A 27,862-nucleotide genomic window follows, 5' to 3' on the forward strand; every position below is an offset into this window, starting at 1 on the left:
CCAAAGATAAATTTTTATCTTTGAGCTTGTTGCCTGCAAGTTTATTGAAACAGCATTTTTTGGACAAAAGATCAAAGGAAACATCAGGGGACCCGTTTAGAAACAAAAGAAGAGAAGAGGAAGAAAAGCACTTCAACGATGCACGCAGTGTCCAAAATGAACACTCGCTAGGCGTTTGAGCAACAGCATGTCCAATGAAAGTTTGCACTTTATTATACTAGTCTTAAAGTTAAGCAGCTTATATATTGTTATATGCTTATAATTTCACCTAGGCTCTTCTGCTGTTCTCATGTACAGTCAATGCTTCAAATGCAATGTACACAATCGTTTGTCATTTTTTGTTCATTTTTTTTTGGCACTTAAAGATAAGATAAAGATAAAGATACTTTATTGATCCCAGCTTGGGAAATTGGGTTGTTGCAGCGTCGGCGTTAGGCTCAAGATCCAAACATACACACAATAGACGACAACATGGAACCAGAACAATCAATCAGAAAGAAACATCAGTGAAAAAGAAAAGTTGTATTGCGTGCCACATCAGGAGAGAAAAACAGACAGACCTTAAATGACTTTATCTATTGTTCATGGATGACAAGTTATAGAGTCCAATGGAGTGAGGTATGAAAGATCTCCTGAAGCGGTTTGTGTGATAGCGAAGCTGCCTTAGCCTATTGGAGAAGGAGCTCCGCTGACCATCCAGTACAAGATGGAGAGGATGCTCAGGATCATCCATGATGGATACGAGCTTATTTAAAGTCCTCCTGTCCATCACAGATTCAAATGTGTCCATTTTACAACCGATCACGGAGCCAGCTCTTTGGATCAGTTTGTTCAGTCTGTTACTGTCCCTAGCAGATATGCTGCCCCCCCAGCAGACCACCGAGAAGAACAGAGTGCTGGCCACAACAGACTGGTAAAAGATCTCAAGCATCTTGCTGCACATGTTGAAGGACCTTAGCCTCCTCAGGAAATGGAGTCTGCTGCTGGCTTTCTTATACACAGCAGTGCTGTTGCTCTTCCAGCTCAGTCTGTTGTCGATGGTTACTCCCAAGTACTTGTACTCCTCTACCTCTGCCACATCTCTGCCAAAGATGCTGAGAGGCTGGGAAGCTGGTGGTTTCTTCCTGAAGTCCATCACCATCTCTCTGGTCTTTTCCACATTCAGCAGCAGGTGGTTTGCTCCAGACCACCTCACAAATTTATCCACGAGATCCCTGTACTCCTCCTCCCGCCCACCATTAATGCAGCCAACAACAGCAGAGTCATCAGAGAACTTCTGAAGATGGCAAGACTGTGAGTTGTACTGGAAGTCACTGGTGTATAAAGTGAACAGGAAGGGAGAGAGCACAGTTCCCTATGGGGCCCCCACACTGCTCGTCACCACGTCAGACAGGACACTGCCCAGCCGGACAAACTGCGGCCTTAAGCACAACAAACAGAAGAATATGTTCTTTAGTTTCCATTGGTTTTCATTCATGAAGCCAATGAAAATGACTTGAATTAATTCATTCATCAATTCATTCATCAAGAAAAAGAATAACAGATAAATGTGGGAATTTGTACCAGAACCAGCCAGCCTTCAAAAAGAAAACACAAACTGATGTGTTTTAAGTGTGAACCGACTTAAATACTAAATCTTAATTGTGAATGAAATTAAGTACATAATACTTATATGATTGCATGTATGATTGCATGTATGGCTGTATTATGATCTTGTGTTTGTATGCATGGAAAGGGGGGTGGGGTGCGCAATCCAGTGTTTCGTCCAGGGAGTCAAACTAGCCAGGACTGCCTCTGTTTATACATGTCCTTGATCTTCAGAAAATGTCATAAGAATAAGTTAAAAAAAACACAAATTAAATTTTCAGGTGAACTGGTCTTTATAAAGTAATGAACAGGCTTTTATTTCTACATTATGGCTTAGTATTTCTTTTTTGTCTTCTTTGTTGCGTGTGTGTTTGGGTGAAATAAGTAGAAAAGTTTTTTTTTTCATTTTAATATTTTTCACACCACAACAAGGCACAAGCTGACCTCTCATGGGAAATACCACCACAAAACCTGTGTAATCCATGCTTCCACCACGAATGGGAGCAACTTTCTGTCTGTTGAAGAGAAAATGCACTTCATTAGAACAAAGGATAAAAAGTTATGCAGCTTTTGAAGAACCTTTGTACAACACATCACATCTAACAGGGAAAAATACCTTTTTTCTGTGAGGTACCACTTGTTTAAGTAAAAAAGAGTATCTTAATCTTCAGAAAATTAATTTATATTCATCCATGGAGCTCATGTCAAAAACTGGAAAGAATCTCAAATAGTAAAACCCTGACTAAATCAAGAACATTGTGATTAAAACACAACATTAAAAGGCAGAACAGAATATGATGATCAATTGATTTTAGAAAAATTGCTTTTATTAAAGACCCACTCCCATGGAAATGGTGTTTTTAACATGTTCCTGCGACAAATCTTTAATGATGGAGCACATATATAAAGAAAATGAAGCATAAAACTGCATTAATGAGTATTTCTATATTCAAATCGATGTTAATCAGGAGCAGACAAAAACAAGATTGTATTTGTTGCGTATAAACTGCTCTGCTCCATTTGGATGCATCCATCTGCAGACGACTAGATCCATGTACGTCTTTGTTTTCCTTGTCTGAGCTGGCATCTGGTTCAAAACTGCACAGCTGGTTAGCTACAACAGAGCTCGCCATTTTTTTGTTGCACCAGTTAGGTTGGGGGTATGAGGGGCTGTAAGCTAGCAGGAGAGCCTGTACACTGAGCACTCACAGCAACAATAACTCCCACCCACAACTCAGAGGCAAACTTCTAATGAACTCCTGCTGCTCTGCTGAAACTATTTCCTTGAAAACGACACAATTTTTTTAAATTTGGGCTAAAAACGACATAATCAAAATTAAAAGACTGGAAAGGCTTTTATGATCCATCAGAAGATAATCATAGAGGTTCTTCAAATGGGTTTTCAAAGACGAAGCACAATAATTTCCTTCTTTTAAAAAAAATTGTAGGTTACCTTAACTTTAAAATGAATTGTCTTACATTAAATTTATATGAAAGATTCAACGCAAGTACTTTTGGTCATAATAGGGTATTCCTGTATATATTTGTCACAGTATTATGAAACTGTAGTAACATGTAAACAAAGAAATACCATCCCAAAACTGTATATTTCCAGAAAAAAGTCAACTCTTCACATGACCGCATTATGTCAGAACAAATATTTAATCTCTTTGTCTCAAGAATTATATGTTTATTGATACTATAAATAATAATACAATAAATAAATTACTCATGTAATTAAAAGTACATCTATTTTTATTTTAACATATATTGGAGCATATTTTACAATAAAAACAGTTGTAGTAGTACACAAACACATCATTATAATGTACTATACAGTTTAAAGTATTTTTCTAATCAATGTCCCTTACAAAGGGAAAAACTGATGTCTGTCAGACTCAGATAGAGGGCAGAGTTTCTCTGGAGCAGCGACTGACGCCGTGCCAGCTCTGCAGAACTCCCCACCGAGCTTCTGCCACATCAGAGTCGGTTCTGTTTTTCTCCACTGGCTCGGGACCAAACACATCCGGGTCCTTTCTCGGCCGATCACAGTGAAATATAGTCTGACGCTATGCAGCGCTGAGGTGAAGAGTAATCAGCAGCGTGAATGGGGTAGATCACTGTTTTCTCCATCCATGCTGACGCCACCGATAATTCTAACTGCAGCGATCAATAAAAAAGCAGGCTGAGTTCAGCCATGTTTACACACTGAAGCACACTTGTGAACTTTAAGTCTTTTATTTAAATAAAAAAAAACTGTGCTTAATCTCCTTTTTTCCCTGTCTGGGTTGCTTTAGACGGAGACACCAAAGCAATAGGACTTCAATGCACCCAACAAAGGGTTCTATGCTTTATTCTACTTTATTTTTTCAAAGTGACATCATGTTATGGATCTTATTTGTCAGTTGCTTTGAATAAAAGGATCTACAAAATGGTGAATAAAATGAAAAAAAAAGTTTGTATCAATAATTCATCATATCCCTAGCCAATTTTAATGATGTCCATATTACATGAGAACAGAGCTAAGGTTAAGTTTCAATTGAACGTTTTCTTTATTTTAGTCAAATACATCCTTCTTTCAAAACTACAAAAGCTATGCATAGGGCATTTGCTGCTTCTGTCAACAACTGGCAAAGTAAAATTTTTGCACAAAGGCTTTGAAAGATTGATTCTTCACATGCACAACTTTCTTCAAATGAATGGATTTAATGACTTGCTGGAAGGTGTGGCCTTTTCTGTGGCCTTTTCTCTGCCTTCAAGCTCATCCTGACCGTGTGATGGTTGCTGGAGGCAACTTGCTCACTCACTGGATGCCTTTCTGTAGTAGCTGCCAATCTTTGCTGAACTCATCCATTCAGATTTAAGTGTTTAAAAAAAATAATGATAAGTTTCTTTTACTTCTTTCAGTTGACAAGTCCAAACCTGCAAAGTGTTTGATGGTGAACCAAAGTTATTGATAGGTTGAGCTAAGGAGATCACTTTTCTCCTCTCTGTCTGATTACATTTGAAGCCCCAAAAAATATGAACCTCACATCTACAAGCTTTATGTTTCAATAGAAAAGCCTGGAAACCTTCTGACCCCATCTCATTTTGTTCCTATGCTGGACTGCCTTCTTGCCAAAACATTTCATTTCATATCAATGTCAAAAAGATAAACGCCTCCCACTTTTCAGTGTCAGCTATCTGAAGTCTATCCTCGCTGTTATTGGACCAGAGAGGTGAGCTACTCCCACTGCATGTATGTCTTAATGCTATTCAGTCACAGGGTGATAAAACTGTGTTGTGGAGGACCCAAATGCAGAAGGCTGGAAGCAACAACCCTTCACAAATGTAATAAATGTATCGAATTACATAAATGCCAAAAATTGAAAGGGCGTAAAGACAACTAAGCGGGCGTATTTAGAAACTGAGTGAGTGAACCTTAAAACGGTGATGGCGCAATTCTAACTAAGCGACCCCGTATTTTACAACTGAACGGCTGAAATCCTAACAGAGCAGTGATCCTCCTCGGTCAGTTCTCATTTGTGCCCTCACCTGGATTTACGCTCAGTGTTAAGGGGGCGTTTTTGTCACTTGGGGGCGGTATTCAGGGGTGTGTTTGTCACTTAGGGGCAGGAACCTTTCTGGTTGATCTGATTGGCTGAAATTTGCATGTCAAGCAGCGGGGCGGGACTTTAATTTTGGGGCTTTAATAGAAAATGAACGGCGGCTGTAACGTGGATTAAAAGCATTAAAACGGTGACAAATGCATTGAATTTCACATGAGAAAAAATGACAGCACAAAAAAACCCGCTGGACTTTCTTACCTTAGTTTTGGGTCGTTGGTTAATGTTTTAATCCACGTTACATCCGCGGTTTTTTTCTATGAATGCCTCTAACAGGGGGGGACAAAAAAGTTTGACACAAAGAGCCGACATTTCTAACTGTGATAGTCAAAAAGCCACACCACACACTGACCTGCCAGACACAGACACACAATTAAAGCCATATTATTTCTCATAACCCCCTCCTCTCCTTACAACAGCACTGGATTAAACGGCGCCGTTTCAGTTTTGAGTGTTTTTCTGTATTTAACGTTAACACACATACCGGTGAAACATGCATGCTGGTACGACGCTGAAGTTGGCTTCCGATTCACAGCTTCCGATTCGCAAGGGCACTAAAAGAACATTCCGCTGTATTTTTTGCACTAAGATCACCTAAAACCGGGTCCTGTTCAAAAACCGCTGGACCTGGACTGCTCAAACCTGGATTAAATTATGCATTAGATACTACAGAACACATTAAACACTGATTCTGATTTGTGAAACCTTCCTCTGATTTGTGAAAATATGAAATAGGTTGATTTTTATCGCATTTTACGCACTGAGTCCACCTTAGACCAGGTCCTGTGCAAAAACCGCTGTACCTGGACTGCTCAAACCTGGATGAAATTATGCATTAGATAGTAAAGAACACATTAAACACAGATTCTGATTTGTGAAACCTTCCTCTGATTTGTGAAAATGTGAAATAGGTTCATTTTATCGCATTTTACGCACTGAGTCCACCTTAGACCAGGTCCTGTGCAAAAACCGCTGTACCTGAACTGCTCAAACCTGGATGAAATTATGCCTTTGATAGTAAAGAACACATTAAACACAGTTTCTGATTTGTGAAACCTTCTTCTGATTTGTGAAAATGTGAAATAGGTTGATTTTTATTGCATTTTACGCACTGAGTCCACCTTAGACCAGGTCCTGTGCAAAAACCGCTGTACCTGGACTGCTCAAACCTGGATGAAATTATGCATTAGATACTACAGAACACATTAAACACAGTTTCTGATTTGTGAAACCTTCCTCTGATTTGTGAAAATGTGAAATAGAAGGATTTTTTTCATCACATTTTATGCACTGAGTCCACCTTAGACCACGTCCTGTTCAAAAACCACTGGACCTGGACTGCTCAAACCTGGATGAAATTATGCATTAGATAGAAAAGAACACATTAAACACAGTTTCTGATTTGTGAAACCTTCCTCTGATTTGTGAAAATGTGAAATAGGTTCATTTTTATTGCCTTTTTCTCACTGAGTCCACTTCAGACCAGGTCCTGTGCAAAAACAGCTGGACCTGGACTGCTCAAACCTGGATTAAATTATAATTTAGATAGTAAAGAACACATTAAACACAGTTTCTGATTTGTGAAACCTTCCTCTGATTTGTGAAAATATGAAATAGGTTGATTTTTATCGCATTTTACGCACTGAGTCCACCTTAGACCAGGTCCTGTGCAAAAACCGCTGTACCTGGACTGCTCAAACCTGGATGAAATTATGCATTAGATAGTAAAGAACACATTAAACACAGATTCTGATTTGTGAAACCTTCCTCTGATTTGTGAAAATGTGAAATAGGTTCATTTTATCGCATTTTACGCACTGAGTCCACCTTAGACCAGGTCCTGTGCAAAAACCGCTGTACCTGAACTGCTCAAACCTGGATGAAATTATGCCTTTGATAGTAAAGAACACATTAAACACAGTTTCTGATTTGTGAAACCTTCTTCTGATTTGTGAAAATGTGAAATAGGTTGATTTTTATTGCATTTTACGCACTGAGTCCACCTTAGACCAGGTCCTGTGCAAAAACCGCTGTACCTGGACTGCTCAAACCTGGATGAAATTATGCATTAGATACTACAGAACACATTAAACACAGTTTCTGATTTGTGAAACCTTCCTCTGATTTGTGAAAATGTGAAATAGAAGGATTTTTTTCATCACATTTTATGCACTGAGTCCACCTTAGACCACGTCCTGTTCAAAAACCACTGGACCTGGACTGCTCAAACCTGGATGAAATTATGCATTAGATAGAAAAGAACACATTAAACACAGTTTCTGATTTGTGAAACCTTCCTCTGATTTGTGAAAATGTGAAATAGTGAGAAAAAGGCGATAAAAAAAACCTGAGTCCACTTCAGACCAGGTCCTGTGCAAAAACAGCTGGACCTGGACTGCTCAAACCTGGATTAAATTATAATTTAGATAGTAAAGAACACATTAAACACAGTTTCGGATTTGTGAAACCTTCCTCTGATTTGTGAAAATGTGAAATAGGTTGATTTTTATTGCATTTTACGCACTGAGTCCACCTTAGACCAGGTCCTGTGCAAAAACCGCTGTACCTGGACTGCTCAAACCTGGATTAAATTATAATTTAGATAGTAAAGAACACATTAAACACAGTTTCGGATTTGTGAAACCTTCCTCTGATTCGTGAAATAGGTTGATTTTTATCGCATTTTACGTACTGAGTCCACCTCTGACCAGGTCCTGTTCATGTAATTTGGGTGGAATTGTATTTTTTTATTCCTTAACATTTTTATTTTTTATACTGGATTTTACTATTGTATGTGTTCACACAGGTACGAGCCGGTGGCCCTAACCTGGGTGTGCAAAATCACTTTGTTGCATTCCACATACTTGGCCCAGACAAAAGCTGGCACTTTTACGATGGACTTTAGGAATCCAAGAAGGCTAGACGAGGCGACATCAAAATCTCAAAATACAAAATAAACTGAGAAACAGATGTCAGATTGGATACATAGTTATGGTCACGGTTAGCATGTATCTCTGACATAAGTTTAGTTTTTTTGTTCAATATTTCTTGGTTTGTTTTCTGATTTACTTTAAAGTTCCTGTTTTGGTGTTTTGATGTAAGTTGTCCTTCCCTTGTCCCTATTGTCCTTAAAGTGCATAAAATGCGATAAAAATATATTATTTCACACAGCAGTTTTTGAACAGGACCTGGTCTAAGGTGGACTCAGTGCGTAAAATGCGATAAAAATCAACCTATTTCACATTTTCACAAATCAGAGGAAGTTTTCACAAACCAGAAACTGTGTTTATTGTGTTCTTTACTATCTAAATTATAATTTAATCCAGGTTTGAGCAGTCCAGGTACAGCGGTTTTTGAACAGGACCTGGTCTAAGGTGGACTCAGTGCGTAAAATGCAATAAAAATCAACCTATTTCACATTTTCACAAATCAGAAGAAGGTTTCACAAATCAGAAACTGTGTTTAATGTGTTCTTTACTATCTAATGCATAATTTCATCCAGGTTTGAGCAGTTCAGGTCCAGCGGTTTTTGCACAGGACCTGGTCTAAGGTGGACTCAGTGCGTAAAATGCGATAAAATGAACGTATTTCACATTTTCACAAATCAGAGGAAGGTTTCACAAATCCAAAACTGTGTTTAATGTGTTCTTTACTATCTAAATTATAATTTAATCCAGGTTTGAGCAGTCCAGGTCCAGCGGTTTTTGAACAGGACCTGGTCTGAAGTGGACTCAGGTTTATTTTTATCGCCTTTTTCTCACTATTTCACATTTTCACAAATCAGAGGAAGGTTTCACAAATCAGAATCTGTGTTTAATGTGTTCTTTTCTATCTAAATTATCATTTAATCCAGGTTTGAGCAGTCCAGGTCCAGCGGTTTTTGAACAGGACCCGGTTTTAGGTGATCTTAGTGCAAAAAATACAGCGGAATGTTCCTTTAGTGCCCTTGCGAATCGGAAGCTGTGAATCGGAAGCCAACTTCAGCGTCGTCATGCTGGTGTGTGTTTAAAAAAGGCAGCGAGCGCAAAACTGAGTTGGTTGTGATTTATTTTTTCAGTCATCAATCAGCATTTAAAATCCATCAAATTCCTCATCTTCTGCATCTGAAACAGCTGGACTACATCTCTATCAAACACGCCGGCTTCCCTTTCCTCATCAGAGTCCGTCTCTTTGCTATGCAGCTCCAAAGAACAATGAAAGCAGACACCTCAGGCCAAGTTTAAGTCCTGCAGTCCAGAAGTGTGGCGTAACTCGCCCGTTGCTGCGTCCCGGTAAGGGGGGAGGATGGACAGCTTTTCACGGTCATCTGCTGGAAGTAAGTAGCAGCGCTGAGCCTCGAGTCAATCTTCCAACACAGGCCTTTCCTTTTCCGCAGAAACTCAGCTGCTGCTGCGTCTTCTTGTCTTGTCGGAGTTGGTTTGCCAGCATCCTCACTTGTGAACCATGGATTCATTATTTTAAATTCTCTGGCAGTGGCAGCTGTTCGATAAGTTTAGAAAGATCTTCACATATTCAGACTTCCTGCTTCAATAACTCCTCTGATCAATGTTCAAATGTGTCAGCAAGTATCTCAATCATTTTGTATTAACACAGAGAGTGAACCACAAATGCATTTCTGAAGAAAAAAGATCGTTTTTTGCCTTTTAATCAGAATTGTTCGCTTTAAGCTGTGAATGCAGACATGCAGCAGCCGGCTGCCAAGGGACCGTCAACAAAGTGCAACCTCTGTGAACTGTGAAACACCACTGTGTAAAAATCAATAATCCTACAAAAATAAATCATAAAATTATTATAAAGCATATTCTTGTTACAATACACATTTTGTAGGAAAGTCCATCTTCATTTTATCTTGTTTCATATACTTTTTCAAATTTTAATAGATATGAATCATGACTAAAGTTATCAGTAACTTGACATGACCTTGTTGTCATACTAAAATAAAGAATGTCAATAGTTCACTTTGTTTATTTATAGGAATTTTTCATATTTACAAATGGATCAGATTTGGTCAAAAATCCTCAATAGCTCTGAAGATGCCAGATTATTTTTTTTTTTTTTGCATAATCTTTATTTTAGTAGGAAAATATAATATAATAAAATAAAATAAGGTCATGATTAGTCAGTACAGGAAGTTTTGTGTCAGTAACTACAGCATCTTCAAAGCCATTGAGCATTTTTGACCATATCTGGTCAATATTTAAATATGAAAAATTCCTAACAATAAACAACGTGAATTATGACATAATCTTTGTTGCAGTAGGACAATGAAGTCATGAATAGTCAATACAGGAGGTTTGGTGACGGAAGCTTTAGTATCTTCAGAGCTATTGAGTATTTATATTATGATTCATATCTCTATTAAATTATAAAAACTATAACAATAAAATGGAGGTTGACTTTCTAACAAAATTTTGTATGATAAATAATAATGTAGCATGACTATGCTGACGAGTCTTCATTACCAGTTCATATAAATATAGACATTTATTTGCTTTTTAAAAGTTCACTGATTTTTACAGAATGGTGTTTCACAGAGGTTGCACTTTGTTGACGGTCCCTTGGCAGCCGGCTCGCTGCTCTGTTTGCATTCACAGCTTAAAACGAACAATTCGGATTAAAAGGCAATAAAAACGAAATGTTTTCTTTAAAAATGCTTTTGTAGTTCACTCTCTGTGTTAATACAAAATGAGTGAGATACTTGCTGACACATTTGAACGTTTATCAGAAGAGTTATTGAAGCAGGAAGTCCGAATCTGTGAAGATCTAATTTAACCGAACTGCAGCTGCTCTATTCCCGTGTTCCTCCGCGTAGCTGATAGCTGCAGTTTAAACTGTGCCTCATAATCGTGTCTCTTTGCATTTCCAGGGTTTCCAAACGAAGTTGTTCTGCATTATTCACATATCTGCTCCTTTGTACTATGGGGGGGGGGGGGGGTCTTCTTTCACGGCCTTATGGTTGTGAAAGTACTGAATATAGAAAATATGATAAAAGGCAGAGAGCCGCACGCAGCTCAAGAGCCGCCTGTTAACCCCCCCCCCCGCCCTGAAAAATGAAGGTCCCGCCCCTCTGCCTCGCCGATAGGCCATGCAAATTTCAGCCAATCAGATCAACCAGAAAGGTTCCTGCCCCAAAAGTGACAAAAACGCCCTCTTAACAGTGAGCGTATATCCACATGAGCGCACAAAAAGGAATTGACCGCGCAAGATCACTTCTCAGTTAGAATTGCGCCTGCGCGGTTTTAAGGTTCACTCACTCAGTTCCTAAATACGCCTGCTTAGTTGTCTTTACGCCCTTTCACTTATTGGCAGATTTGTAATTCCATATAAATGACCTCAAATGTAACTTAGAAAAAAGGACATTTGACACGACGTTATAACATTTCAAAATATAGAAAAATTTAAAAAAAGATGAAAAGACAGAAGATTTGAACAAAACTACGTGAAAACCATCGACCAACATATATAGTGACAGATAATGAGACGATATAATCACATTTTTACCATGCTTCATCTCCCAGAAACAGTTTTAAAAAGGTGATATTTTGTATGCACTGTAAGGCAGACTTCAAATCCTTTTCTTAAAACGACAGTGCGCCTTATAATCTTAACTGCCTTTAATATGGATTAATTCTGGCTGTAGTTACAGATGTTGAAGCGATTTTGAGAGGTACACTGTGCTCTGCTTTTTTTGTACGACTTGCAAAGTACGCCATCAGTATGCTCAAACTACATTTAAGCGGTTGGAATGAGGGGTTGGAGGAAGACCAGAGAGGAGAACCAACAGAGCCAATACCAGGGACAATGTCATGATTAGTGATAACAAGAACAGACCCAGACGCTAGAACCCGGAAAGATCACGCACTCAGGTGTGAATAGAGACTGATTTATTGTCCTGCATGATATTGTACGAGGAAGTGGACGATGACACCCAGAGAGGATGGAGATGGGATGAGAACCAGAAGGTAAGTGTGATCTTGCTTGAGCAGAGTGAAGCACGGATTTGACGAGGCAGAGGATGCAGAACCTTGAGATTGGCGATCTGACTGTGTGGCGTGGGGACGTGGCCTGGCTGGAGGTCAGGATTATGGGGCGGAGCCAGATGGATTGAGTTTGTGAGCGAACCCAGGTTGGCACTCATGGTGCCCTGTAGACAAGGAGGGATACATTGTTGCTTAAACATTCGTTGAAGGAGAAACAAAATAAGTAAACGAGAAGTAGCATGAGACATGACCAGCACCATGGAGGGCAACAAACTGGTGATGAATGCCGGAGAAGGTCCAACCTAAATAACTGGAGGGTTGATGAGGTGAGTGCCAACAGCTGGGTTAGATCTGAGGCGGAAAGCAGAGAAGGGAGGGGGAAAGAGAGGGCTCCCGGGCGTACCATGACGGACAACCTCCTCAGAACAAGCAAGAGAGAGTTGTGTCCTGGCGACCCCTTTGAAACACAGAAGTCACAAGGAGTGTCCTTTGGAACAAGGAAAACAGGAAGAATAAAGTCCCCAAAAATCCAATCCAAACAGACAATTGGAGTGGAGTGTTACCAATGGATAGAAAAATGGAACATTTTTGGAGTGCCAGCCGCCACAAGAACCATCCCTTATGGGATTAAATGTATTTAAAAAGCTTAAGGACAACAAAGGAAGACCAGTTTTGATGCAAAACACATGAAACAAAGCCTTAGTAACTTTAACTATGGAAACTTATGTTTACTAAAATAAAACAAAAGAACAAAACTATGATGACAGAACTTTGGAACCAATTTGCATAACCAAAAGAAGTAGCGCAGATATTCATGAGAATACCTACCAAAAATTGATTTTCATAGGTTCCTGTGAAAAAGGAAAATGTTCAGAATGCAGTTTAGAATGGTAATTATACCAATATGCTGGAGCCAATTTTTGTTCAGTGATGCAAAAACAAGATACACAGCACAATTAAAGGTCAACAAACAGCATTTGCACAAGCAACGAAAAACAATGGAGCACACTGTAGATAAGACATGCAGATTTACAGCAAAATTTAGGTTCACTCTATGTATGCAGGCTGAAAAAAAGGATAGCTTTGCTATAAAAGGAATTTTTTACCACATATTTTCTTTAAAAGTGGAGGCCACAGTATATTTATTTAAAATCCACTTGTGATTAGCTGTACAAAACTGAGAACATTTGCATTAGAAACATTTAAAAAATTAAAACACCTCATCTCTTTGGAGAAGTGACAAAGACACCATAAATTAAAAGAGAAAACAGTGAAGCTAACATGATCACTTAACACAATCGATTACATCAACAAGAAAACCAAGTCAATGTTCTATAAGATAAAACTCACCTGGTAAATCAAGGGAAAAGTAATTCAAAAGACCACGTTTTCAGATAAATAAATACATTTCAGGCAAAGAAAACAATGTGTCATGCTCGGCTGTGACGAGAACAGACCCAAGTGCTGGAACCCAGAAAGAAACGCACAGAGAATGGCGAGAAAAGATTTATTAAAGTTTGTGGAGATTGGCAAGGAGGAGTCCGTGGAATCGTCACCGGAGGAGAGGTCTGCGAGACGAGGATACGAAGGTGAGTCTTTCTTCTGAGATGAGGTTGAGCGGAGACTTTGACAAGGCAGCAAGTGATGTAACTTGGTGCTGCGAGTGACGTGGCTTGGCGTCTAATGTGGTCGTGGCGTGGCTTGTAGTAGTGAGGAGGCTGGAGTCGTGGCATGGCTGGTGGCTTGAGCAGGCAAGGTAGACTTGAAGATGAGGTGCTTGTGACTGAACCCAGGTCGGCACTTGCGGCAGAGAAGTTCTGCAGGCAGAGTGAAAACTTGAAGGAGAATAATTAGCAAAATAAGGTTGGCTTGGTAAACGAGGTAGCATTCGACCACGTACTGCACCATAGAGGGCAACAAACTGGGGATGAATACTGGAACCAGGCCACCATAAGTACTGGACTGTGGATGAGGTAAGTGCCAACAGCTGGGTTCAATCCGTGAAGGAAGCAGAGAGGGGAGGCGGGAGCAGAGGACTCCCAGAGGTACCATGACAAAATAATTTGTATTATTAATGATATGTCTGGTGCAAAAATGCAGTTTATAGTGTTGGACCCCCTGTTTTTTAGTACCAAAAAATTCAAAGACAAAGCAGATGCTGCCTTAATAGTTGACAAAAATGCCCCAAAACCCATTCAAAAAACCCCAAAGTGTTAGTTGCATCTTTATGAATAATTCACAAAAACATAACTTTAAACACATTTATAAACCTTTTTTTTTAATGCAACAATTGTCACTTTTGAAGATCCATCTTTAATTTGGAGAGCTATAGGTGCATGCAGGAGAAGTGTGCAAGATTAAAAGAAACGTAAAATTTGCAAACAAATGATGCAGATCTCAACTTTTCAAAGCGAAATCTAAGAGTCAGGAAAGGATTTCCAGAACAAATATTAAAAAGCACGTGCATTGCTGAGAGAAGCATCCCGCTAAGTGAAGAGCAATAAGCAAGACAAATGCACATTTTCAAAATGGAATGAGTCTGGGGTTGATAAAAGCTAGCTAATTAAAATGTAATATAATTTACTGGTCTGCTACTGCGGGGTATACCACCGTGTATTTTTGCATTTAATAATGTTTAAATGCATCTGCAGGTAAATACATTCTGATTTGAGTGCTTCTAAATGACTAGATTCAAACAAAGAAATGTCAAGAGTTATCTATGAAGACTTGTGTTTTTCTGTGATACCCATTTTAACTTCTTCCAGCAGTGGCCTCTGTTTAATATGCAGCAGGATGTTTCCTGTAATGAATGAGTCTTTATCGCCCTGAGTCCTTCAAAGCCATATGAATCATAAAATGCTTCAATTTGGGACCGTTTCCCCCATGTGTTGACTGAACAATAGGCTGGGCAGGCTTGCAGATATTGCTGGCTCTCTGCTTGCTGTTGCTGTGACCAGTGTTGATGTTTTTAATCTGGCAGAAATGCTCAGAATATCACTTAAACAGAGCACTTTAACTAGAAATTGCTCTCAAGATACAGAAAACCCACCACTTACTTTAAAACAGCAGTTTGAACCCAAACTTCACTAAAGTAGGTGATTTTTCCCATCTTCTGGGGAAGTGGTGACCATTTGGTGGTTTAACTCCATCCCCAAATTCATTGGCTTATGTTGATTGCCACATTTAGGCAAATAAAAAAAAAGATGAACAATTACAGAAGCCATTAATAGAGATGACTAATACAAATTTTAACTTTTAGACAAAAGTAATTTATAAAATGCTAAGATATTTGGTAGACTCTTGTTAAAAAAAGGAAAAAAAAGGAACATTTTACTCCACCATTGCTTTTTAAAAACATATCTAATACAATTATAAACCCAAGTAATATTGTATTCATTCCAAATCAGCTTTTTAAAAAACTTTAACATTTAATAGCAAATTTCTATGATTGCACTCATTGGGTAGTGAATATTGCACTGCTGCTGGCTGGAGCTTTATTACCCACTGCTAATGTTTCAGACTTAAATGTGAAGCAGTGCTCTTCTATTCTTTATGCCCTGTCTTTTCTCATTACTAATAAATGCTGATCGTACATTTAGAAACCTTTTTGAGCCTTTCATGTATAACCACCACCACCATCTAGGATTTAACAGGATGTGGATGAGCTAAGAGGTAAACACTCTGGCAGCAATTGCTTTTAGATTTAGAAATTTACTTGGATAAGGATTGATTTCATGATTGGTTTGTCTTTTTTTCAGCCTGTCTAGACATCTGACTCAAACATGGCAACTGTATTTTCTTCAGTTTAATCTTATTTGCAGAATCTTTCTCAGGACACATTGTGGTTGACCCTGCTGTCTAATAGAAAGGGTGACACCTGGCTTTTTACTTGCTCACCAACACGTGACTGATCAATTTTACCATTGAAATGGTAATGGCGCCTCAATGATAGTCGTCATGGTGCAGAGGTAAGGTGGTCGACTTCTGATCAGAAGATCGCAGGTTTGGCTCACGTTTTGCACACCCACGTGTCGAAGAGTCCTTAGCAAGACAAAGAACCCCACAGTGGTCCGGTTGTTGGTAGTGGTCGGCACGAGACATCAGTAGCCGCGGTTACATGTGCAAAATATCTTTGATCGGATCAAAGATCGGATAAGAATTTAACTGTTGACATGGGCTCAGAAATACTTTTTCACATATATCAAGCATTTACAAACGCCACACGTTGGATCGGAAAAAATCATTTGGAGATGCGCATAACTATCTAAAATACTGGAAACGGCTGTTAAGGAAGAACTAGCAAGTTCCGTTGTAAATAAACAAAGCTGCGGCATAGAGTGAGATAATCTTCTAAACGTGCTGTTGTTATTTTTATGATTATTATTAAGTGACTTTTTGCTCATAATTTTCTAAATCCGTGCACGTAAATATGTGGGAATAACATCAGTCTTTTTTTTTGTCTGGACACGATTGGCATGATTGTTGGCATGGCTTCTTAGGACTGTGTGGAGCGGCATTTCTAAAGATATGAACAGAGGAAACCTGTTGTGGTGGATGTGGCAATTTCGATTGATGACAACATCAGGACAAAGGAGCTTGAGAAACTGGAGAAATACCAGGAACTCAGGGAAGAACTGGAGAAAGCTTAGAAGGTGAGAGTGAGTCCAGAAAAGTGCAGTGCTAGGAACAGCTAAGATACTGTGCAAAACCCTCAAGCTCTCAGGCCTCTGGTAGAGGACCCGAGCTTGGGTGAGAAAACACCGGCGGAGGGGGAGACAAGAATTTTCAAATAAATGTTATGCATTACTAAGCTAAATACAGTCATTATGATCCAACTATTTCCAGGAGCTGAATGACACTCCGTGAAACTATGTGATACGTTTCAATCCAGCTGGAACGTATTTCAGAAATTCAAATGACACCACTTGTGGGACAAAAACCCTCTTAACAAGCATGTTAATCCAGTTTGTCTGTGCCTGAAAAAATACACGTTGTGCTCCAAGAACTCTTCCATTATCTTTCTCTGCTATATAGGCCCTTTTAAAAAAGTCTGAGGACTCTTGTATTTTATATCAATTTTAATGGAATGGAGTTAGGTTATGCACAAAAAAAAATCAAAGGCAGATCCAGATTGAGATTTAGTGTAAAATGCACCAGGATAAGAAATGTAAGTGACAATCAGCTGTAAAGTCAGGGGCTTTTATTCTAAGTCTCTGCAAGGCAGAACTGTCGCAGTCACAAAAAAGTTTAATTTAAACTGTTGACATGTCAAAGGTTCAATATTTGAAACATCACATTGACCCACTTTTTAATAATTGAGATATTTTAAATCAGATCCCTTTACCTATTTCCAAGAAGGATTATAAGCTTTAATGTTATTATCAGGAGGGCAATGTTGTGTTTTTGTATAAATATCTAACATATTTGTACTTTACTTGAGTTAAATCTTTTAGGAAACATTTATTCTCACTTTACATTTCAAACAAAAGTATTTGGCTTTTGACTCATATCTCAAAATATGGTTACAACATTAATGTAACTTTGTCTTTTACTTTGAAATTTTTTTGGTTGTTTTCACCATGTTTCTGGGTTTTTTTTTAAAGCTGAAAATGAAAAAAGGAAACTTCATTTTGCTGAATATCTGAATCCAAAATTGAGGAGCAGTAGTGGTTTGTTGATTTTATGCTAGTCATATATCACAAACCTTCTAAATGACTCGAGTCGATCATTTAGGACCTTTATTACTGCAGGTTAATAGGCTGCGTGGCAACTTGATGCTGTCTGACCCACTTTGTCAGCCACTGCAACGGTGACGGTGCTGCAAACAGTTGAATTAAAAAGAAGCTGGAGACGGAAATGGCACCACATGCATCTTTTCAAACTCAAGGCCTGCCTCTTTGTATGTGTGGAACACAAAAAGATGGTGATCCTTTGCATGCAGAGCCTCATTTCCATGATTAGGTTGGGTTTATGAAACATATATTCAAAGTATCAGACCAACCCCCGTAGTTGCAGAGCCATTTGGAGTGTCTGAATTGTTTTTCCATGCAAATCAAAGACGGAAAAATAATTTCATTCTGCCTGCTGTTACAAAAATCTTGAGTTGTTTTGAACCTTTTGATGACTCAGACAATGACTCAGGAGGCGCTTTTGAACCACAGCCAAGTGTAATTCTTAGTCTCAAGGTGCACGGAAACAGCCGGAAGAGATTATGCTCCAGACTGGAAGATGATGAATTAATTTAAAGGGTGATGGATATTTTCATCAAGTACTGTGCCCCCACTAGTCTTGTTAATTAATGTTGTTTCTATTTAATTATCTCAGATGCTACTCACTTAGTTCTGATGTGAACGTCAGGTTGAAGTTGCTATTCGATTTTATTGGGATGCGAATTTGTGGGGGCCTGCAGGGGTATCTGGTAATAATTAAAATGATCCTTTTAGATTTCTTTTAAATCTAGCTCTTAAATGTCTCACATGTGTTGGTCTGAAGGCATTAGTATGTGTGTGTGAAAATGTGCTGTATTTTGTACCTGTGGACTTTTCTGTATGTGAACATTATTGGAGCCAACAGGTATGTTTATAAAATTTGAGTTTGTGTGTGGACAGGCCCCGCCCTTCTAGATTTGTGTTACATCTGAACCTAACTGTAACGATGTGGCGGGGTCCCGCCGAGAAAGGATGCAGAGGAGCCAAGGTGAGGAGGTTCTGTCTTTATTCAGGACACAAGTTGTTTCACGCAGGGCCGCACCAGCACGCGTCACCTCCGTCACTCCTCATTTCCACTTCCTGTGACACTTCCTTATGAACCTTACGCCCCTCCCACGGGCGGTGCTCTCCATTAGGCCACAGGAAGGTCACAGGAAACATGTTAAAACATAAACTAAATACAAATACACAAACAATAAAACACGGTGTGTGTCCCCCTCGTCATCTGACGGTGCCACACCGTCACAAACGATTATAAACATCCAGCAACTTGTTTCTTTATGCTGCTTCATGGTCTTGCCCCCCCCTTCTATAATCACTCTCCTACCCCCCCAACATCCGTCTTTCTTCTTCCCTCCTTTTCTTTTTCGTCTGGTCCAACACAAAAATGTTACAAATATAAGTAAGATAAATAAAGTTTAGCAAAAATTACATAAAAAAAACATAGGTTTATTTTAGTCAAGGGGCAATCATTGCATTCCATTAAATTATTTCTTTTTGTTCTGGTTTATGTCTTACCTAATTCTTTTTAGTGCTGTGTAGATTAATGTGACAAAAAAAATTGTTTGACACTACGTAGCAAGACATCTTAGTAATTTGTACTTTTTAGGGAAGGTGGTTGCCATTCCTATTTCCCTCATGCAAAAAAAAAAAGTATCAGCAATCTAAAGAATAAATGTACATTTTTACAGCATATCTATTAACAGAAAGACTTCCAAACCAGTGTATTTTGAACTCATTTTTCGTCATTTTATGTACAATTTTTCTATAAGCAATGCAATTTTCTGAGTGGAAGCTCATATGAAAGCTCCAAAGGAAAGTCGTGCATACTGTAAGACAAAGTGCCTCAGAACAACACATAGGTATCAAACTATGAGCTACCGACACTTCTCCCCCTTAAAGTACGACACGTTCAAAAAGGATGAAAATCCTTAAAAGTAACTCTGACAGCCGATCTGCAGAGATAAGTTCCCATGCCACATGTATTCCTGTGGATAACTTGACTTTAAATGCCCAACACTTGTAATAATCCTGCCTTTAACACTCCAATGTTGATATTCTTTCAACTCCCCTAACTCTGTAACTGTTTACGCAATTAACGTAAATCCAGCGGATTTTAACGCGTAGAAAACTATTCTTGCGCTGATATGGAACGCTGCACGGTAGTTATACACTGTCAGTGTAAAGGAACTGGTTCTGTTGCAAAGTAGAGCAGTTTTGCGCCACAACATTTTACGTTAGTAATGTGTTGCTAATCAGTGCAAAGTCTAAATGAAAAGTGAATGGACAGGAATTTTTTAGGTGTCACTGGTGACATCTCCGGTGTTAAAGAGCTAAAGGGTAGCTTTGGGACAAAAGTGCAGGATAGATGGTTGTAACAAAGAAACACACTCAAGCAGGTCACGGACTTCTCTGTATTCAACCGCAAAAATCTGTGTTTCTGTTGTGCTACTTGGAAGGTGTAACACCATTTGAAGTCATCAAGGTTGACAAAAGTGCCTGGCTCGTACCTGGGGTTGGGGCGGGGGGATGCCCGGAACTCCTGGGTGGTGGTGGGGTGCTCGTCTGGGGCTGTGGGCGTCCTTCTCCGGTGGGGCCCTGCGTTGGGCTCTTCCGGCGCGGCGGGGGGGCTGCTTTCCTGGCTGGGCTGGGGCGGCGCTCTCTTTCCCTCCGCGCCTCCCTGCTCTCTGGCTCTGGGGGCCTCGCGGCGGTCCTGCTGGCCCTGGCCTGGGTGGCGGTCTTGGTCCCCCGGGGGCGGTTGTTCCCTGCCTGTTCCCGTGTGGCGTTGGGGGAATTCCGGATGCCGCTGCTGCTGCGGCGGGGGTCTTGGTGTGGGGGTGGCTGGGCGCTCCTCCTCCTTCTTTTCACATTCCACCATCCATTTTAAAAGAACATAAACACTCACTTGAGCACAGGTGTTAGCTCACCTTTGCACTTATAGTTTGCATGATTGAATGAATGAAAGATTTCACACTAGTTGGTTTAAAGGCATAGGTATGCGTTCGTGAACACTATCTGTTTTGTGTACATGTTGACATGTGAACATTTTTTGCAGCTAGCAGGTGTGTTGATAATATTTGAGTGTGTGTGAACAGGCCCGGCTCTTTTTGTACTACATTTGAACTGTACCGTAATGATAAACAACCAGTAAACCTGTCTGCTCTATGCTGCTTCATGGTCTTATCCCCCCCTCTCACTATCACACCCCCCCCCCCCCCCCTCTGACATCCCTCCCTCTTCTTCCCTTCTATCCTTTTCCGTCTGGTCCAACACCAAAGATTTTCAATCATGGTTGAAATGAATAAAGTTTGGCCTCAATTACAAAAGGGGTTTGTTCAGTCACACCTTTGGTTTGTCTGAAGATTAATAACCCCTATTGTTAAAGTAAAATATGTCCAACACAAGAGGCCCTCAGCTCTCATCTGCCTGCCTAGCTGTTGGACAGGACAAGTATAAAAAAAAAAAAAGGTTGACAAAAGTGTGTTTTTGACATCAAAAATGTCTTAATCCCATCCATCCATCCATCCAAAGATACCCAGACTTGCCTCTCCTCAGCCACTTCCTCCAGCTCCTCTGGGGGAATCGAGGCATTCCCATGCCAGCCGGGAGACGTAGTCTCTCCAGTGTGTCCTGGGTCTTTCCCAGGGCTCCGCCCATTGGGACATGCTCAGGAAGGCGTGCAGGAGGCATCCGAGCCAGATGCCCAAGCCACCTAAATAGGCTCCTCTCGATGTGGAGAAGCACCGGCTGTACTCCAAGGTCTCTCCAAGGTCTCATTTCAGCCACTTGTACTTGGAACCTTGTTCTTTCGGTCATGACTCAGAGCTCATGACCGTAGGTGAGAATTTAAATATAGATCAACTGGTAAATTGAGAGCTCTGCTTTCTGGTTCACTCTCTCTTCACCACAACGGATCAGTATAGCAACCGCAAAGCATTCGACGCCGCACCAATCTACCTGTGAATCTCATTGTTGTCACCAAAGTTTTCATTTTCCTATTGTGTGTTTTTTGTCTCTATTTTTCCCCCCATTAATACTAAAGTTTTAGTAAACTTAAGTAGATGAAATCATTACATCACAAGATTTTATTTTTAAATGTAAAAATATTTTCTATTAAAATGAAACATATTAAATCATTGTTCATGTGTTAAGTGTTCATGACCAACAATACCAACACTTGAGTTTGAGAAAGAAAAAACATTGAAGGAGCCCTGGGCTTACAGGAATGGCTAAAGGTGTAATGAAAAGATATTTTTTTTTGCTGCCACTTTTATTTTCTTTGAGGTTTAATTACAATAAGTGTAGTTCATAAAAACCTAAGTATGTGGTTCACACTACTTTCATTTACCATATAATGGAGTTTCTATAGTGAACTTATCCGCATGGGAAATATGACGCAGAATTTCTGCAAGATCCATCTCCTGAGGCAACTGGATAATGACCATACCCATATGTTCTCAAACTGGTGAGCTGTTGATTGCAAATCTGGTCCCCAATGCTCTACGGCTTCAGGATATGTTTTTATTTTGGGATTTTTGTAAATGAACAAAAAAAATTTTCTCTAAGAAAAATTGAACTTTCTTGGTATTTTCCAGATGCATCCTTGGCCCTTTTATTGTACACCTAATCTTAAAATTGTGCGTAGCTATTTAGAGGTATCTTGTAGGTCTCACTCCGATTATCTATTTAAAAAGTGTTCCCAGTGGTCTTTTAATTATGATTATGCCATTTTTAGCCAAAATAAAAAAACCTGTGTCGTTTTCTAGGACATAGTTTCTGCAGAGCGACAGGAGTTCACGTCTGAGTTGTGGGCATGTGGCCATTTCCCATCATCCCTTTGTTTGCACTCTCTCCCGCTGGCTTACATCGAAGCTGACATAGCAATAAAAATGGTTAGCAATATTGAAGCAATCCAGCTGTTCAATTTTGAGACAGATGCCAGCTCTATAAGCGAAGTTCTACAAGCGAATGTGAACTTGTGGCTTGATGTTGTAAGTCTTTTATCACACTTACAAGCTTTTTCCAATGGCATTTTTGCGTCTGCTGCTCATTCACAATGATTTTAATAAAGATAGATTCTTTATATATTTCCTGCATCATGAGAAAAATGCTACAAGAACATGTTAAAAACACAAAAAACATGATTTTCAGTGGAGTGGCTCTCCGAGAGAAATCGGGTAAGAAAAAATATACCTGTCTAAAATGTAATTTAACCTCTGTCTCCTTTTTATAAATAACTGGCCAAAAGAAAGTAAAGAGAAAATAAGAACATGAGACTATAAGAATGAAAAGTTGCTTGAAACAAATGGTAAATGGCATATACTTATATGGCGCTTTTCTACCTTGTTAGAAACCCCAAAGCACTTTACAGTCACAATCCCATTCACCCATTCACTCACACATTAACAGACTGATGGCGTCTCTGCTGCCTAACACTGGAACCAATCTATAATCACCAAGGACATTTTGACACACGGGCAGGAACCAAATCTGCAATCTTCAACAATAAATAAATATAAACGTGCTATGTCTTTTTATTTAAAACCAAACAGTTTAATCAGTATAATTAGAAGGCTGGTACATCGTAAGGTCAGTTACATCAAAGTCAAAGCTGTAGTCAAAGTGAGTCAGAGGTTCTCTTGTTATGAACTATGCTGCCATTAGAGGATTTCATTTTTCATTGAGGTCATAATCAGATAAATTGTATTATTATTGTTATTATTGTTTAAAGACATCAGTGGTTCTGTCAGTCCGCATTCGATTTCATGGCTAACGCAGCGGGTTACATAATTGACATGCAGATGTCGGCACATCAAGCTGGCCGGTCGTTGTGTGTTAACTGCTCTCCAGCACATAATGGCAGCTCATGACAGTTGGGCCTTGAATAGCACTCTCCCTGACTGCATGTTGTTGATAATGGCTGACTGAGTGGTGCAGTGGGCAAGTAAAAGATCATGACAGGTTAGCCATCAATCTCCCCCTCATGGCAGAAAGGTCTCTCCTGGAGACTGATAAATGTTAATTACCCAATCCTGACATCCGCCAGAGAAAGCATCCCCGACAGCAAATTCAGAGGCTGATGAAAGTGAGAGGGGGAAATTACCCCCAGATACCGTGTCATAGTCTGTATGGATGGAAATGGCATGGTTTGTGTGGCTCATACTTTAATTTGGTTTCTCTTTAATTTGCTTAGTTGTTGATTATTAAACGAATATCCTCAAATCTTCAGTTGATCCACCAAAACGAAATGCTTGATCTGGGGTCTATGTTTTCTAAATGGAGCCTCATGTAGTCTCTTGTTAAAACCCTAAATGTAAACCTTTTCTTTAGTGCAGATCTTTGAGTATTTCAAGCTAAGGTTCTACATATAAAAGGACTCTTACCTGACTTTGTAGAGATTCTTCTACCCTCAGACCTTATTTTGATTTGGCATGCTTCTTCTGTGGGACATTCTGAAGCTTTGATGTCAGAAAACATTGGGCTTTGATAAACCAAGCAGCATAAGCAGGTGGACATGGTAGCACACAGCAGGGTCTCAGCAGTCATTCAGTGAAATTCCTAAATGGCTCTGCTGTGCAGTGACGTGCGGTCAGATGAGGCAAGTGAGGCTCGTCCTCACCTGTCATTGTGATCAAATGTAGAAAACATATATTATGTAATTATTATTTTCCACTGATCCGTGTAAAACATACGTTTTCAGTTGACTCGGCACATTTTCCAGAGTTTCAGAGGTTAAAAGCGCCAAATTTGAATGTTGCGCGATCACATATGGAGCGGAAGCTCCGGGTGAGGCTCCGGAGGGCTTCGCCTCATGTCTGACTCCAGGACTTAGTTTTAACAGAGATGTGCGGTCAGAACGCTGCTGTGAGAGTAAGTTTAGTTATGTGTGGTAAATTATAGTAAGGTGGATAGTGCTTTTTATTACTGTTTTATATTTACTTTAGACCTAAATTAAATTTAACCAACTTCTTGGTGAGATAAAGCAGGAGCAGACACTATAAAACTTTACATAAGCCCTGTTTTTGTGTGTTTGAAAATCTTACCCCACCAATCTATGGTTTTGTGTATGGAGAGATAAGCCAAATAAACACTAGATATGATTACAAATAAACACTATATGCAATACAATTAGATAAATTTAAGTTGAAATACATATGACACTGTTTTTGTATTCTTGGTTAGAGCTTGTAGGCAAAAGTTTAAATTTAAAGTTGGACCTGTGTGTTCACAACAGACTATCTGCATCACAATGCTATTATTGATACAGTCCTATAACCATCTCCAAGATCACAAATCCCATTGTATAAAACTGGGAAATGTCCCAGGTCCCATTCAGGGTTCTTGTATAGTAAAAGACTTGAGCCAATGTTCTACAACCAGGAAGAAAAATGCTGTGTTGGTCCTGGTTCCAAAGTCCAACGACAGTTGGGTTCTTTCCAGCAGCACCTTGGCAAAGACATTTTACAGCAGGCCAAGAAAGTTAAATTGATAGCTTCCATTTTGCTGATCAGGTTTGCAAAGTCATTAGACAAAAAAAATTCTCAAGTATTATGCAGTTAAAAAAAACAAGATACTGTGGCCTCCAGCATATATCACATTTGCTGATATCAAAAACATTGACAGCTGCGATCAGTCTTTATCATTCTGTCTTTCTAAAGGAAATCTCCGATTATGGGCTTCCATGACATTCATTACAGAACGCCAAGAATGGTAATTCCATGCATGCTGTCACGTTGGCATATGCTTGATTGATGTGCTCAATGTTGTTTTGCAAAAAAAGGGAGTACTATGAGACAGATGAGTCCGCTAAATATGGAAAAAAAGAAATGTATTAAAGTTATCCTTTAATATGCCCCGGGGGTTGATAATATAACAAATGCAGCTGGAGCATGTGTTATTTCTGCACTAGAAACCCATTCGACTGAAAAGCTTCACAAATTAATGAAGAACATCTGAAGAGGGGGAATAGAAGAGGCTTTTACTGGCTGAAGCACCATATCATCTATATATTTATCTTCATTAATCAATATGGATTGGCTAACAGCCTTGCTCCAAGACTACCCAGTGGAAGTGGCAAGGATGTAATAGTCCAAATCGATACTTAAGTGATTTTGCTTCAAAAAGAGCCCAAGCCATGTGGCTGAGCCTGTTGTTGTGTTCTCGGGGTGACTTTTCAAAGGAGAGCGCAAATCTACATGTGTTACAACACGAGATGTAACTTATAGACACAAAAGGGACTGATGCTACCTTTTGCCTACCTTCAGGAACCTCTGTGTCTCCTTATGAACAGCACTTGGCACTCATGATTTAGCTTTTGTTAGCTGCTCTCATTTTAGTTATTTCAAACATGCCCTGACACCCTTTTTCACTAATTACTATTTTTTTTTCCAATTTGTTGAATTTATTCTTAAACGAAAACCAATTTTTGAGGATTGTTTCCACCTGTCATCTCCTTTCAAGGTCCTGAGATTGCCATGGTGGAGGTCATCAATGACCAGCTTCTCACAGGCCCATACTGTCAGTGTTAAGCCACATGCACAGGTTTTTCTGGATCGTCCAGGCCTGTGGATGGTCGTAGTTCACTTGAAGCTTGTATCATGAAAATGGAAGGTTTATTTGTTGTGTGTTTTGTGAAGTATTTGTGAGGAAGTAGCACACGCTTTTGGTGATGCTGTTATGTGGTGCCCTTATGCCACACTCTAGTCATAAGTAGGTGCAAGTGCTGGACCTTCATGCTACTGTCTCATATACAACTACCACCGCGCTGTGTTGCGGCATCGCATAATCTTCGAGATTAGCTCCTTTATTATTTTTTTTATAATTGCCGTGGTCAAGAATGTAGACGGCGGTGGTCAGGCGGTGGGCAGTCAGGCGGGGATGATGTCATTATGAAATCAGGCAACAGCTGGGCGGCCACAGGGTGGTAGCAGCTGGATTGCCAGCCAGCAGCAGCTCTGATTGCACAATGTGTAAATGTCTCTGAACAGCGACCAGGGGGATGGCAGTCTGAACTCAGACAATATGGGGGACCCTCCTATCAGTCGCGGTGCTGCCTTCCTGCAACCTCACCAGCTGCTGGCTCCAAACGTGCCAGGTCGGCAACTGACTATTGTCATAAAATCGTCCGGTTTCATTTGAACTTTTTCTCAATACCTCGACAGCCGCTGGGTGGCGTGTAAAAATGGGACTGCTGCCTCCCGATTAGGAATGCCGCTGTGCGGCCACCAGCCGATTTTACTGAAAAACTTTGCTTTAGCTTTCCTGCATGGTGGAATTTTGGCAAATGTGACCGCAGTCTTAGTCACTCTCCTCAAACGCCTCATGCACAAAGTGTGCAGATGATGTATAAAGTCCTCATTGAATGTCCTCACAGACTACTTTCTGTCTGATTTCCTATTTTCCAACGATTAGGCTACACACAAGAGCACTATCATGGGAACAGCACCTTACAGGTCCACAGGATTTGGGGGGGGGGTCCCAAAAAGGAAAAACTTGTTGTATAAGTGTCCACTATGACCTGTCGCTCGCAAAATACTCATAGAAAAAAGATGCGCAGCAACATTTTTGCTCTAGGGTTGCCAAATGACCTACGACCTGGCCATTTTGTGAAGGCCACCAGCAGACAGCCCATATCCACCCACAAGGGCAGTTGTGACTAAAGCTTTAATTATCCTGGCTAAACTTGTCACGCAGAATCTAGACACATCTCAATCAGGGGTGGTGATGCAGTTTTTAAATCTGCTCCCACGGTTACCTCAAAAAAAAAAAAGTTCATGCATGTCTTACACAGATTATCATGACAGCATGAATACATAATTCTTATATGTTCTGGCTAAAATGATATTCCAAATAGTTTATAATTTATTCAAGCTTAATCGGAATAATTTACTCAAAACAACTGATGATGTCATCACTATTTTCTGTCAACTAAAAAGAATTAGTGTATTTGGAAAAAAAATTTTGATCCTTTTGTTGGTGGATA

At 39.8% G+C, this 27,862-nt stretch overlaps 1 long non-coding RNA gene across 1 annotated transcript in view; it reads left to right on the forward strand.

The window, feature by feature from the left end:
- The first annotated feature begins 7,160 nt into the window (after window positions 1–7,160).
- The window catches only part of LOC144996354 (uncharacterized), a 32,683-nt gene continuing 11,981 nt past the window's right edge, over window positions 7,161–27,862 (forward strand). Inside the window, exon 1 of the long non-coding RNA XR_013659338.1 lies at window positions 7,161–9,507. This is a non-coding gene — a long non-coding RNA (uncharacterized LOC144996354). The remainder of the gene's footprint in view (window positions 9,508–27,862) is intronic.

This window comes from Oryzias latipes, chromosome 12, assembly GCF_053564925.1.
Source record: "Oryzias latipes strain Hd-rR chromosome 12, Olatipes_Hd-rR_3.1".
In the NCBI taxonomy this organism is placed as follows: Eukaryota; Metazoa; Chordata; class Actinopteri; order Beloniformes; family Adrianichthyidae; genus Oryzias; species Oryzias latipes.